Source organism: Piliocolobus tephrosceles, chromosome 6, assembly GCF_002776525.5.
Source record: "Piliocolobus tephrosceles isolate RC106 chromosome 6, ASM277652v3, whole genome shotgun sequence".
NCBI classification, from domain to species: domain Eukaryota; kingdom Metazoa; phylum Chordata; class Mammalia; order Primates; family Cercopithecidae; genus Piliocolobus; species Piliocolobus tephrosceles.
Genome location: NC_045439.1, coordinates 20,069,560 through 20,083,414, shown reverse-complemented (window position 1 = coordinate 20,083,414; position 13,855 = coordinate 20,069,560).

The window sequence follows — 13,855 nt, the reverse complement described above, 5'->3', positions numbered from 1 at the left end:
AAAAAAAAAAAATCTTCCTCCAAGGATAAAACCATGTTGATATTCACAGTTACTCCATCTAATTCTGATTTGAAGACACAGTGCTGTAATTATAATGAAAGATGATAATCAACATAATCCTTTAATGAATGAATGCAGCACTTTTTTATTTTAAATGTTTTAATTACTGTATTTTCCTATAGTTATATTACAAAATGTTTTAAGCTATGGGAGAAAGAAATCAAATAAATTCTGAGCAGGTAACTAACATGTTATACTGCCATGACCTTTCCATCTTCCTTGTGTTTTCTTATCTTGTTTCACTTCATTTACAGTAAATTTTTTTAGAGCATACTATGTTTCAGGCACTATTGTATGACTTGTATAACTAAATGAACAAACATATAAACAATGTAATTTCAAGCATAACAAATAACAGAAGGAGCGATGGGGTATGACGAAGGTAAATGATATTTCTTATTTAGAATAGGTGATCAGGGAAAGTATATTTAAAGAAGGGATAAATTGTTGTCCTGGACAGCAACAGGGTCTAGAAACACTCCTTTGTCAGTCTGATCTTAACTTTTGGTTCCTTCTAGATCTGCTCCTACCTTGACGATCTCCAAAAACCAGCATTCATGGTTGATTTTGAAAGAATTCCTTAGGAGATGAAATTTCAAAATTATACTCACTCTTTGTTTCATATGTCTTCCCAATGCTGTCAGATTTCAGGATTCTTTTGTTATGACATTGTTAAATGTATTTTTTTCTTTCCACTAGTCAATTGGTGACATGTTTGCTATTTTTCAGTGATGCCAGACCCATGGGCACAGTGGGATACTTGTCTTCTACATTTGTACTTCTTGTCAATAATTAAAACAAAAATGGTTGAAATTGATGAAGTAGAACAGTATGTATCTAACTTTAGGAAAAATGTTAATCAAATTTCATAAAGACATTCAGGTTTATTACATCTCTTAAATAATAATAACCTGTCAGGTCTATTTCTTACTCACCTTTTCCATAATCTAAGTATTGTATCTATCTAATGAAAATACATAAATAACCAACTAGATGCCTCTTGGAATATTATATTGGATCAAAATTTGTTTTATTTTACTGAGCAATCTTTTTAAAATTTATTTTGGGTTTAATATGATAGTCTTCTTCAACAAATGAATTATTTGCAAGGGACATTTTTAGTTGGACATAGAAGACCTCTACAATCTAACCCTTGATACTCTAGTGAAGTTGCTGTGACAGAGCCTGGGGATATAAGGCTGAAGCCACATGCAATGAAATGACCTCCAACAAGTGGCATATTTCCCATTGCTTTCAACTTATTGACTTCACTGTCATCCATACGACTTTCACCAAAAAACATTCGAAACAAACCACAGATACACAAAAATGCACAGAAGATGAAATACACACTCAACACACATGCAGGCCCACACTCATACACCATTAATCCACAGGCTTGAAGAGCTTAAAACCAAAGCTTCTTCAGCTTGGAGAAAACTTGTAACATTTTTTTAGACTTCTCATGTTTCCAAATGGTAAAATCCTTGATGGTTTCCTCTAGAGCTCTTAGAATAGCCAATTGCCTCATGCCCTCTTCAACTCTAGCACTTAGAGATTTTTAAAATTCCCTTTAGTCTGGTGAGTAATCACTATGATCGTATCTGGCATTACTTGTGTTGATATCTCTAAATGTAACATATATGACTCTACTTTGGGCATGCTGAAAATCTCCCTGAAGAGGGTCTTCTCCTTTTTCTTCTTTATATTGTCCAGAGTACTATACTTCAGAGAACTTCAGTTTAGCTTAATTAATACATTACTTCTCTATTTCCTTGTCAATAATTCAATTGCCTAAATACAAACATATATATATATATGTAATTTTAAACATTAGTAATTAATTAATGAAATGCGGTAGGACAATAGGTCAGAGAAGGCTTACTGATAAAACCTTTAAGTTGAGGCCAAGCAATGAGTTGGGAAAATGATATTCTAGGAAGACTGATTTAGCAAGAAATTAAATAACCCTAGTGTGTCTGGAGATTACAGAACATAAAAAGCCCTCAAGAGACATGCAGTAGTCATATTATGCATGTGTTTGTAAGAAGGACTTTAGAATTTGAATATTATTCCAAGTGAAACTGGAAACCAGTAAAGAATTTCATGGAGGTTGGTAGGGCTTTATATATACAAATAATGTTGCATGTTTTTTTGCCCCTTGACTCCAGGTCTCATTGATCTCTACTTTCCCACACAGCTTTCTGGTTAAACAGCTTTAAACACAGTTTTCATTTCACTTCATTCATAGTTATAATCACAATCACTGTTTTCCATGGAGAGCTTGCCGTATACATCTTACATACATTATGAAATAAATCTTTTATTGTCACCACAAATCCCTAGTCACAGAGGTATTACTAGTCTCGCTTTAAGGATAAGGAACTCCAGGCTAGAGAAGTAAGATAGCTTATCCTATTCACCCTAGGTTTGCATGACTCCAAACTCAATAGATGTTTCCTCCTATACTCAACAAACCACACTACCTCTCTTTCTATCTCAATCACATTTAAACTCTTGCATGTACTCTGTGCAATTTTTCATTATCTGGCTGCATTTGTATATCCATATTCACCTCCCTCTACTCTCATCAACGATCATGATCTTTTTCTCTTAACCACTCACCCTCTTCTGTTATCCCTTACCACACACAGCATGCTTATTCTACTGCCTTGGATGATAATATCCTAGAAGTCTGCTGGTCAGCAGAAAAGTTAAGTCTCCATTCAGGCTTTTCCACTAATTGGGCCTCACTGAGCCTCAAAATGTTATCTTTAAAATCAAGATCATAATCTCCAGCTCACCTACTCTTGAGGAATTGAGTAAAGATTGGATAAAATATAGTACATATTTTCTTTTAACTCTAAAGGACAATACAAGTGTATATTTTACTTTATATCTTGTTTTAGGATCTCTTCTTAGTCAGCAATGACTTCCTCATGTTCTCTGTCCAAAATGTCACCCACCTTTCAGACCAGGAGCAGGAAAATGTCATAAATACTAAGGCTTTTCTCATTAAATGTAACTGCTATGTTCCATTTGTGCAGTCTCATAGTCATACTGAATTAAAGAGAAATTAATATATTTTTGGAGTTTATCATGTGTATAAATTTTACTTGGCTATCACTGATGGAAAATCTGCACAATTATCATATATTCCATTATCTATATTCTCACCATTCCTTCCATGATGCTGGTAGAAAGTCAAACCCAGCAATTCAGAGAACAGACCTGGACGACATAAAGACCTGGGTTGCAATCTTGTCTCTGTTACTCATCAGCTGGATAATATTGGGTGAAAATCATGAATTCTCTTAGCCTTATTTGAATCCCCTTTAACGTGGGGTTATTAATTTCATCTTTCTCTCTGTGTTGTAAAATTTAAGTCAAGAAAAGCCTGGATACTACAGTGGTTACCTTTCTTTCTATCAACTGTCACTATTACCATGCTTCTTCTTATAAATATTATAATGTCTATTTTTCTGTACCTAGCTATCTTTATTTTCCTAAAAGCTCAGCTAATGTGTGTTTGCTGTGTAATTAAATATGTCATCTCTTGCTTAGGACTTCTGTATGCAATCGATCCACTTTAAGCAATCGCACTGATCAGATTTTCTATAATTGTTATTTCCAATCAGCCTAAGGAAAATTGTAGCCAGGTTGCCTGAAGCCTTAGATAGAAGTGGCATTCTGTTTTGTCAGAATGCCACTTCCTACAGACTAAAAGCTGCATAATTTATTTTTAATAAATTTTATAGGTGTTATCACTGTATTTTGCTATATTTAATAGTTTTAAAAGTCATTACTTATCTCAAGTCTTATTTGTCAAGGAACATAGAAATAGCCTAACTCAAGAAGTCAAGCTAAAGATTTCATGACTTTTTGATTTGCTAGAGATGTTAGTTGAATGGAAAAATAAATGTTTCTTTGCTAACCTGTAAAAGGAAAATATGGAACTGCCCCCATGTAACTAAGTAAAGAATGCACCTACAGATTATTTGGATGGCCACTCTTAGTCTCTGAAGTTTTTAAACTAATAATTTAAATTAATTATTTTATATCACCACGTTAAATTCATCACATGTTTTGCATTATAAAACGTTTGGATTCTCTTACCATAAATAAATAACATTGAAATTTTTAGGGACAGAATATTAAATAGTTTGAACAAAGAAGTCTTCAGAAAGCACTTTACAGAAAGTTTACATCCCTTTGGTACTAGATTAATATATTTGATGTAAAACAGTTTAATCATGTCGGTTCTTGTTTATATTCATAAGATTAACCTGATTGCTGAATCTGAGAATGGAGGAATTTTTAAAGGGCATTGTGAACATAATTTGGCTTCTAGCTCTCTGTAACTGAAGAGTTCAACTTATTAAGCAGATTTGTCTTTAGAGGTACTGTGACAGAACCCACCATTGCTTTGGAATGTCTCAGACCACTGAGGTCAATTTAGCCAAAAAGGTCTTTGAAAAACTTTTTAATTTGTACATTTCCAAATGTATTCAAGACTTGAGACATAAGTGGAGAGTAATATCAATTTAACTTGCTCTGCTTCAATTCTCTTTTTCTCTTTCTTTCTTCTCCCTATTTCTTGCCCTCTCGTTGCTCTTTTTCTCTCCTCTCTTTCTTACAAGTAAACCTAGCACATGTGACAAAAACGTGGGACAGAAACAAAGATTTTATGATTTAACAACTCTATCTAGGCTTTCACAGGCAAGCAACCCCCGGACAACCCGACTTATTAATCCTGACTCTGGTGCACTTTCTGTTTGTCCCACCCCACAGGCACAACTAAGGGTGAGTGCAAACACCTTTTCTTGGAAGTATATTCAGAGGCCAGGGTGTCTGCAATCAAACCCCAGTTCTTACAATCCATAGCTATGTAACGCTGGAGAAGTTGTTAAACTTCTCTCTACTTCCATTCTGACATCTGTGAAGCAAAGATAATACTAGTATCCACGTGAAGGATTCTTGTGAGTACTAAATAAGGCAATCTTTGTAACCATTTAAACCAGTGTCCTAAACATATGAGTGGTCAGTAAGTCTTTGCTATTATTATGATATTCTTAATTATACTATTAATATATAAGAGATACAGGTAATGAGGTGGGAATTTCAGAAGAAAAAAATAAGCTTCAAAAACAAATTAGATTTAGGGGTAGCTTCTCGAAGCTTCAGTTTCTTCATCTGGAAAATAGGAATAATTATAGTGTCTTCTACAGAATTGCTTTAAAGAGTCAGTGGAATAGTGAATTTAAAGCACTCAATGCCCTGCTGCCTCACACGTGCTAACTACTTGAGAAATTGAGCTATTATGATGGTGGTGCTGAATAAAATGACATAAAATCAGGGTTAATGGTGGAATGATGGTGATAATGTGCAGGTTAGAGGGGAGAAAATCACTTGAAAAGAAGGCTAAACATGTTATTAATTTCAGAAAAAAATATTTAAAAATTGTAATACTTCTTCACTTAAAACTCTTTAAGCCCTTGCCATTGCTGTATCTCAGTGCTTCCTGAATTTGTCATTTAGGTATTGCTTTCACTGGTTTTGCCATATGGTATACTTATTTATTTATTTATTTATTTATTTATTTATTTATTTATTTTGAAATGGAGTCTCGCTGTCACCCAGGCTGGAGTGCAGTGGCGGGATCTCGGCTCACTGCAAGCTCCGCCTCCTGGGTTCATGTCATTCTCCTGCCTCAGCCTCCCGAGTAGCTGGGACTACAGGCACGTGCCACCATGCCTGGCTTACTTTTTTGTATTTTTAGTAGAGACAGGGTTTCACCGTGTTAGCAGGATGGTCTCGATTTCCTGACCCTGTGATCTACCTGCCTCAATCTTCCAAAGTGCTGGGATTACAGGTGTGAGCCACTGCAACCAGCATGTATTTCTTTGTTTCTCTTCTTCCTTTCCTTTCCTTTCCTTTCCTTTCCTTTCCTTTCCTTTCCTTTCCTTTCCTTTCTCTCCCTTTTTTATTTCTTTTTATTTTTTTTCTTGAGACAAAGTTTCACTCTGTCACCCAGGCTGGAGTCCAGTGGTGTGATCTTGGCTCACTGCAACCTCCGCATCCCGGCAGCCTCCTGAGTAGCTGGGATTATAGGTGCATGCCACCGTGGCAGGGTAATTTTTGTGTTTTTAGTAGAGACGGTGTTTCACCATATTGGTTGAACTCCTGACCTTGTGATCCACCTGCCTCGGCCTCCCAAAGTGCTGGGATTACAGGCATGAGCCACCATGCCCGGCCTGTATGATATGCTTTCTAAGTTAGTCTCCTCCTAAGTGTTCAGAGGACCACACGTTTGTTCCCAAGTTATATTTTTCTCAAATACACACCAAAACGAATGGGTAACTGTCAAAATTAAAAATCAGATTCTCTGTGCTCCAAGGAAACTTATGTGTGATAGTTGGTGGTTCAGTTTGGGGATGTACTGAAACGAACAAATTAATTTTTCCTTGTAATGTTACAAGTCAGATCTAATGAAGATCTGAGATTAAGAGGGTCCACCTTGAATTCAGTTGTTTTGGTTTGTTTGTCTATTACAGACCCCAATCCCTCTATAGTCAGCCAGCCAATCCTGGAAAACTTGTCACTTAATACTTGTCACAAGTTAATTCAAAATCTTCACATTTTACAAAGAGTTTAGGTACTTTTGTAAAGTAATCTTTTCTTTTCTATGGAAAATATGTTTCTAGACTCCCAGAGGATGACAGAAACCTCAGATAGTACCAAACCCTATATATACTGTGATTTTTCCTATGCATCTATACATTCAATCAAGTTTAATTTATAAATTAGGCACAGTAAGGGGTTAACAATAACTAATAGTAAAATAGAACAATTAAAATTTGACACTCTAGTAAAAGCTATGTGAATGTGATCTCTCTCCCTGTCTCTCTCTGTCTCTGAAAATGTCTTATTGTTCTGCTCTCTTCTGTCTTCTTGTGATCTGTAAACCTGATAACCCAGATGGCTGCTAAATGACTAACAGGAAGGCAGCATAGACAATATGGAGAGGCTGGACAAAGAGGATTAACATTCTAGAACATCCTGAGCTTTCATCGCGATACTGAGAACAGCTCCCAATTTAATACCTAGGAATTACTTATTTCTGGAATTTTCCATTTGATTTTCAGACTCTGGTGGCCCACAAGTGACGGAAGCCTTGGAAAGTGATACTGTGGTTGAGGGGATACTATTGTACATTTTTACTTGTTATCTCATTGTGCAGGAGTATGTTTTATTATCACTTTTGTTATCATTATATGCAGGGTGTGCATATGTATATAAGGTTAACTTAATATTTTTATTTTATTTTGCACAGGCTAATGAAGAGCAGCATGTGATACTTCTAAGCGTAGACCTTTGATCCCTTAAACACCCACAGTAAAGAACTGAAGGTAATATTTCTAAAGACCAACTCCTTCTTTCAATTTCTTCCTTCTTTCCCCTTAATATCTCTGGAAAATAGAGGTAATTTGAATCATTTAGCTCAAGTAGTCCAGGTAATTTTCTCACCTAACAATTCACTTTGCGATAGAGACTATTAATTGTTACAACTCTGGGTAGCTGGAGAGATAAGAGAGATGTACTAAGACAAGGACAGGCATAAAATAGCTCATTAAAGCACACTCACCTTCCCACACACACAGTAGTGAGAGGCTTGGGAGCTTTTATTAGGCACCAATGTGATTCTCACTGATGCTAACCCGGGCTGCCAGGAACCCACAGCACAGTCCTCTCTCAACTCCCTCTGAGCTTTGGATAGGATTTTTCATTTCACACATCATTCAACTCCTCGCTCCAGTGACTCTGAAGAGCCGAGAACTCACCTGCTTGTGTGTGCACATTAGCACTAATCATTTAAATTCATAGCGTAGGGAGGTGGAGATGATCATACGAATTCTCAAAAAGCATATGCACTGGGGACTTTGAGAGTGGATTCTCTTAAAAATCATCTCAGAAAATGATGAAATGTGGAGCTAGACAGTAGAATTCCTTAATTTAGCTCCTGACCACCCTTCGCATATATAGTAATGTTTCCTTTGTGGAACTTTTGTTACATGTTTATAATGTGTAATTATACTTGAGTTCACAGTAAGCAAATATTATTTTTATTAAATTTAAAATATCTCCTCTAGCCAAGTTTGCTTAATGCCTGGCTTTAAAGTCTATAGGACAGTGAGGAGAATCCATGTTTAATCCTAAATGAGCTCCCGCTTGACAACATCCACAAGCTGTAGTACTCCAAGGTGAATATTTTTTCAAAAAAATATTGGTATTATCTACCTGATGCCAGCACAACTAGTTTAAAGTTAGGTAGGATAAATAAAAATAAAATTTTAAAACCAGTAACCCAAGAGGTGGACCCACTTATGATATAAAAAGAAACTGAGTTAAGAGTTGAGTATTTGTGAGAAATTTTTACTCCCATTGAAAGAATTTCTACTCTTATGTTGGGTTAATAAACTCAAGGATAATATGTTTCAAGCTACCATAAAACATTGGTCACCTGGTAAAAAATCAAGTTTAAATATAAAATAATCTTAGCCATATTTTTCACTTAAAATTGCATCTGAATTTGGATGCATAATGCTGAGAGAACATTTTCACTCTCTGAACATCTTTTTATTGTTTACTCAGTAGACAGTATTACTTTTTCTTCGCTAGCAGAATTCTGAGTTTATTCAAGAGTTGGACAACCGTTCATTTCATGGGCTCTTTCAGCCTTGGGTAATGAATATTAATTTGACTAGGGAACCAATCCCATTATGTCCAATTCAATTGTGGTAATTGGTTTAGGAAGAAGGATTTAATACAACGCTGGGCAATTAAATACAAAGGGTTATTTTTCTAGGGTGGGAAATTTATGATATAAATTCTTTTTCTTCTAATGTTTATAATGTCATGCATCCTTGGAGCTGCCACAGACATATCACTGAGCTACTATCCTAGAATAATCCACCTCCAGCATATATTTGTATATGAGATAACAAATTGCCTACCGTTTAAGTAATTTATGGTCAGGTTTTCTGATACTCCAAACTGAATGTCCACTGACTTCACTTCAACTTCAGGATTTTGGATCAATCACTATTTGCGTTTATTAAGTCTCATTCTATGCCTGCATTAATCAGACTAGACTGAATAAGAAAAAAAAAAAAAAAAGAAGTTTATTTTTACCCACAATAATTCTGCTACATTTTTGTGGATTTCCAGGTAAACTTTAAATATTGATTTAGAGATTTCTTATGCTACTGTCTTATGCCTCTCCTACCTGCATGCATGGTTGTCACTGAACGAGAGAGATGGAGCACTCCTAGAGATTTCACTTCCTCAAAACAATGGTGATAGCTGCTGGCAGGCCACTGGTCAGACCGAGATATGTGACCAAAACCAAACGCAAGCGTCAGGGGAGTGTAAGAAGCTCTTGGATATTTAGTGAGCTTTAAAAATCTCCGCCATAGTGAACCTGGTCTAGATTTAGAAAGGTTAGAAATGATAGATACTACAACTAGGGAACTTACCTCTCTGACTATATAAAAATAAGAAGAGATGCCTTTGAATCCTTTGAATTATTTTAATTATTTGTAGGAAGACTTTTAAGAAATATACTTTTTCAAAAAGTAAACAAAAAGTTTTATGGAATTTAGAAGAGGAGAAGAAACAAGCAGCAGGAAAGTGAGGATTGTATAGCAGGAGGGATTGTGTGTATGTGCACTGGAGTCTGATGGATCTATATTTGTATCCCAGCTTCACATGCCAGCTAGGTAACTCAGGGAAACTTTTTAAGGTATTTGAACTTGGATTACTCTCCTACAAAACAGGAACAACATTAGTATCTATTCCATGGAGTTTTTTTTAAAAAATGTGCTTGGCTTATAGAAAAGAAACTGCACTAAAATTGATAAATATGATTGTATTATATGATATTGTAAGTATGGTTGTTAAATAAATTCCTCAATAATACATTAAAGAAACAACTAGGGAATCCAGTATAGCATAGCCATCTATGTGAACCAGCATTTTCTTTTATTCTGTAAGTTTGCTTCTCAGTCTGCAAGTATTACATTTAAAATGCAGAATGGGTACAATGAATGAATGTTTTATTTTACAAGTAAAATAGCCCATTCTTTCTTAAGCAAGGTTTTTCATTCCCATTTCTCATGTGCTTGCTTGGCATTTTACAATCATGTTACAATTTTGTTAGTGGAAATAAAAGCGATTAAGTATATGTAAGCTGATATTAGACAATTACACCAAATGTGGTACCACACCAATAAAGTGTGGAAGATTTTCTTAATAAATAAAGTTTTGGATTACAAATTCTTCAGTATTGCATTTTCCAGTTGCCTGTTGCACATCTATAGGAAATGATTCAAGGGAGATTCTGTGATATTGATATTTTAAGTATATGTTTGTATAAACAATATCTTATTCTTCAAACATCATCTCATTCTTCAAAATTGGCTACACTTTCATATTTTACATATACAGAGATCAAGAATAGCATGGGTATAAAAAAATCTCTTTATGTCACTATCATATATTGAATAATTTTGTCTTTTTTTTTTTTTTTTTTTTTTTTTCGGCGACAGAGTCTCACTCTTGCCCAGGCTGGAGTGAAGTGGTGCAAGCTCAGCTCACTGCAACCTCCAACCTCCACCTCCGGGGTTCAAGCGATCCTTGCGCCTTAGCCTCCCGAGTAGTTGGGATTACAGGTGTGCGACACCACATCCAGCTAATTTTTTATATTTTTAGTAGACATGCAGTTTTGCCATGTTGGCCAAGCTGATCTCAAACTCCTGAGCTCAAGCAATCCGCCTGCCTTGGCCTCCCAAAGGGCTAGGATTATATGCGTGAGTCACTGAGCCTGGCCTGAATTGTGTCCTGAAATTCTTGTTGACTGGGCGGAGCTTCCTAACCCTCAGCATGATTGCTGTTTGAGATAGGGCTCTTAAGGAGGTAATTAAGGTTAAATGAAGTCATAAGGGTGGGGCCCTGATCGAATATAACAGAGAAATCAGGGCTGCATGTACCCAGGGGAAAGGCTGTGTCAGGACAGGCAGCCAGAAAACTGCCATCTGCAAGCCAAGGAAAGAGACTTCAGGAAAAGCCAATCCTGCTGGCACTTTAATTTTGTACCTTAATTTCTATTATTTACGCTACCAGTCTAGCATGTTTTGTTATGGCAACCCTAGAAGATAAATACAATCACCTAAGGGCAACTTTTGCCATTAATTAATATGTACTGTCTGTTGAACTTCTGTATTTGTGTGTGTTTTCATGTGTGTGTGTTCTAATATGTTTGGTTTTAGAGCCTTTGTTAACTGGAAGAAAAGGGAAAGCAGTGCTTCCTTCTTCTGTAGGCAACCCTCTCTTCATCAACACATTTGTGTGTGTGTGTGTGAGTACCTGTTATATACTGAAAACAAGGATACATACTGGGCAATAATAGCAAAGAGGATAAATACAGTCTATGGCTTTTAAAGGCTTAAAATTTCCCAGCAAAAATAAACATTATACAAATAAATTCAATAACACACGGTCAGCGTCATGGTATGACAACACATTTTATGAATCTTGGTCTGTAGACATGACCTAGTTAAGGTGGGTGAAGAGAGGCTTTACTAAGGAACAGAAATTTAACTAAATAATGACAAGGAGGTAGATGGGCAAAAAAAAAAAAAAAAGGAAGTGGGGAAATCCATACCCACGCATCAACAGACTTTATTCTATTCTGAGACCTTCATTTCTGCATTAGGCTGTATACGGGCATTGAAGGTTTTTGTTTGGGGGTGTAATAGAGGGGATTTCTTAACAATAGAGGGAATTAAGTAATCAAAATCTGCAATAATCTGCCATCATTATCTGAAGAGACAATTCTTAGGTATCCTGTTTTATTCTCTTCAAAATAAAACATAATGTTCATTGGAGTTTGATGGACATGGATTGTATCCCAGCTTCGCTACATGTTAGCTGTGTGACTTAGGGGTAAGATTTTAGCCAAGCAAATTTTTTTTATTCAAACAGTTAATCAACAAATATTGAAAACAAATCTAATTCTGCCAGAGATGTAATGGTCCAGGAGAGGTAGAGGCCATAGCAGACCACAAGTAGGAGCATACAGCCTGTGGGAAAAGATTAGGATAAAGAATGTGGGCTGATTTGTGAAAGGTATGTTTTTACCACGTAGTTACATTGTGTCACAATTGATATATTGGACTAGAAAGGTGGAAGCTGAGTGTATTAGTCTGTTCTTATGCTGCTAATAAAGACATACCGGAGACTGGGTGATTTATAAAAGAAAGAGGTTTACTTGACTCACAATTCCACATGGCTAGGGAGGCCTCACAATCACGGTGGAAACTGAAGGGGAAGTAAGATATGTCTTACATGGCAGTAGGCAAGAGAGAGTTTGTGCATGGGAACTCCCATTTATAAAATCGTTAGGCCTTGTAAGACTTATTCTCTCCCACAAGAACAGTATGGGGTAAACCACCTCGATGATTCGATTATGTCTACCTGTCCCTGCCCTTGACATGTGGGGATTATTACAATTCAAGGTGAAATTTGGGTGGGAACACAGCTAAACCATATCACTTAGGGATGTAGCAATGATAGCAGTGGTGGCCGCTCTGGGGCAGCCACTGCCATGATACCAGCTGCAGGGACAAAGGCGCCATCGGGGCTGCACAATCCAAAGAGCCAGCAGGACCTAGGACCAGGCAGAAGCCCCGCCCCTACTGAAATGGCAGGGTGGGAGCCTGGCGCTCCCCAGGTGTAGCTGCAGCTGCCCAGCCATGGCTGTGGACCTGGGCATCCCTGTGCTCTTGGGGGCCAGGAGCAGGCAGGAGCCCCTCCCTCCCAGCCACAGTGGGAGCCGTCCAAGCTGTAACTGCAGACACTGGCATCACTGCACTCTCAGGGGGCTGGGAAACACACCCCTCCGACCCCTGCAGGCTTGAATGTGTCTTGCTCCTGCTTCCTGGCCTCTCCTCCTCCCAGCTCCTGCTTCAATCTCGGAGCAGAGTTGAGGTTGAGCCCAGGTGCTGTTGCAACCTATCTGGGTATGTGCACACTTGGGACAATGCTGACATGCCAGCCCTGCTGTCTCATCCTGCTCCAGACTTTGGGCACTGAGCAGTACCAGGAGGAGGGCCAAGGCAGGGCTGAGGACAGTTCGGTGCTGGCCTGCACGTGCTCCTCAGCATAAATAGCCTGGGTGCCATGAACAGTAGCAAGAGGCAGACAGGCTCCTGGGCAGAAAAGGGCAGATCCCTGGTGAAGCCCCACCTTCAAGACCTGAAGCCTGGGGGCTGGGCTGCCAGTACTACAAACTGGAATGGAAACTTATGGTGCTTTTTCCAGGCACACCCATGGCCACCCATGGACCAATCAGCACATACTTCCTCTCCTCTGAAGCTCATAAAAACCCTGAACTCAGCCAGACTCAAAAAACGAGGACCAACACAACCAGCTGCAGAGAGGAGCTACCCAATCCAGGGTCTCCTCTCTGCTGAGAGCTGAGCAGATGTTGGGACTACCAGCTGTGGAGAGGAGCTATGCACTCTAGGGTCTCCTCTCTTCCAAGAGCTGAACGCTCATCAGGCCACCCTGCCTGCAGAGAGGAGTTACCCAATGTAGGTCTCCTCTGAGCTGTTCTGTTGCTCAATAAAGTTTTTCTTTGCCTTGCTCACCCTTCAGTTGTCTGCATACCTCATTATTCCTGAACACAGGACAATAATTTGGGACCCATTACAGCTAAAAGAGCTGTAACACAAGC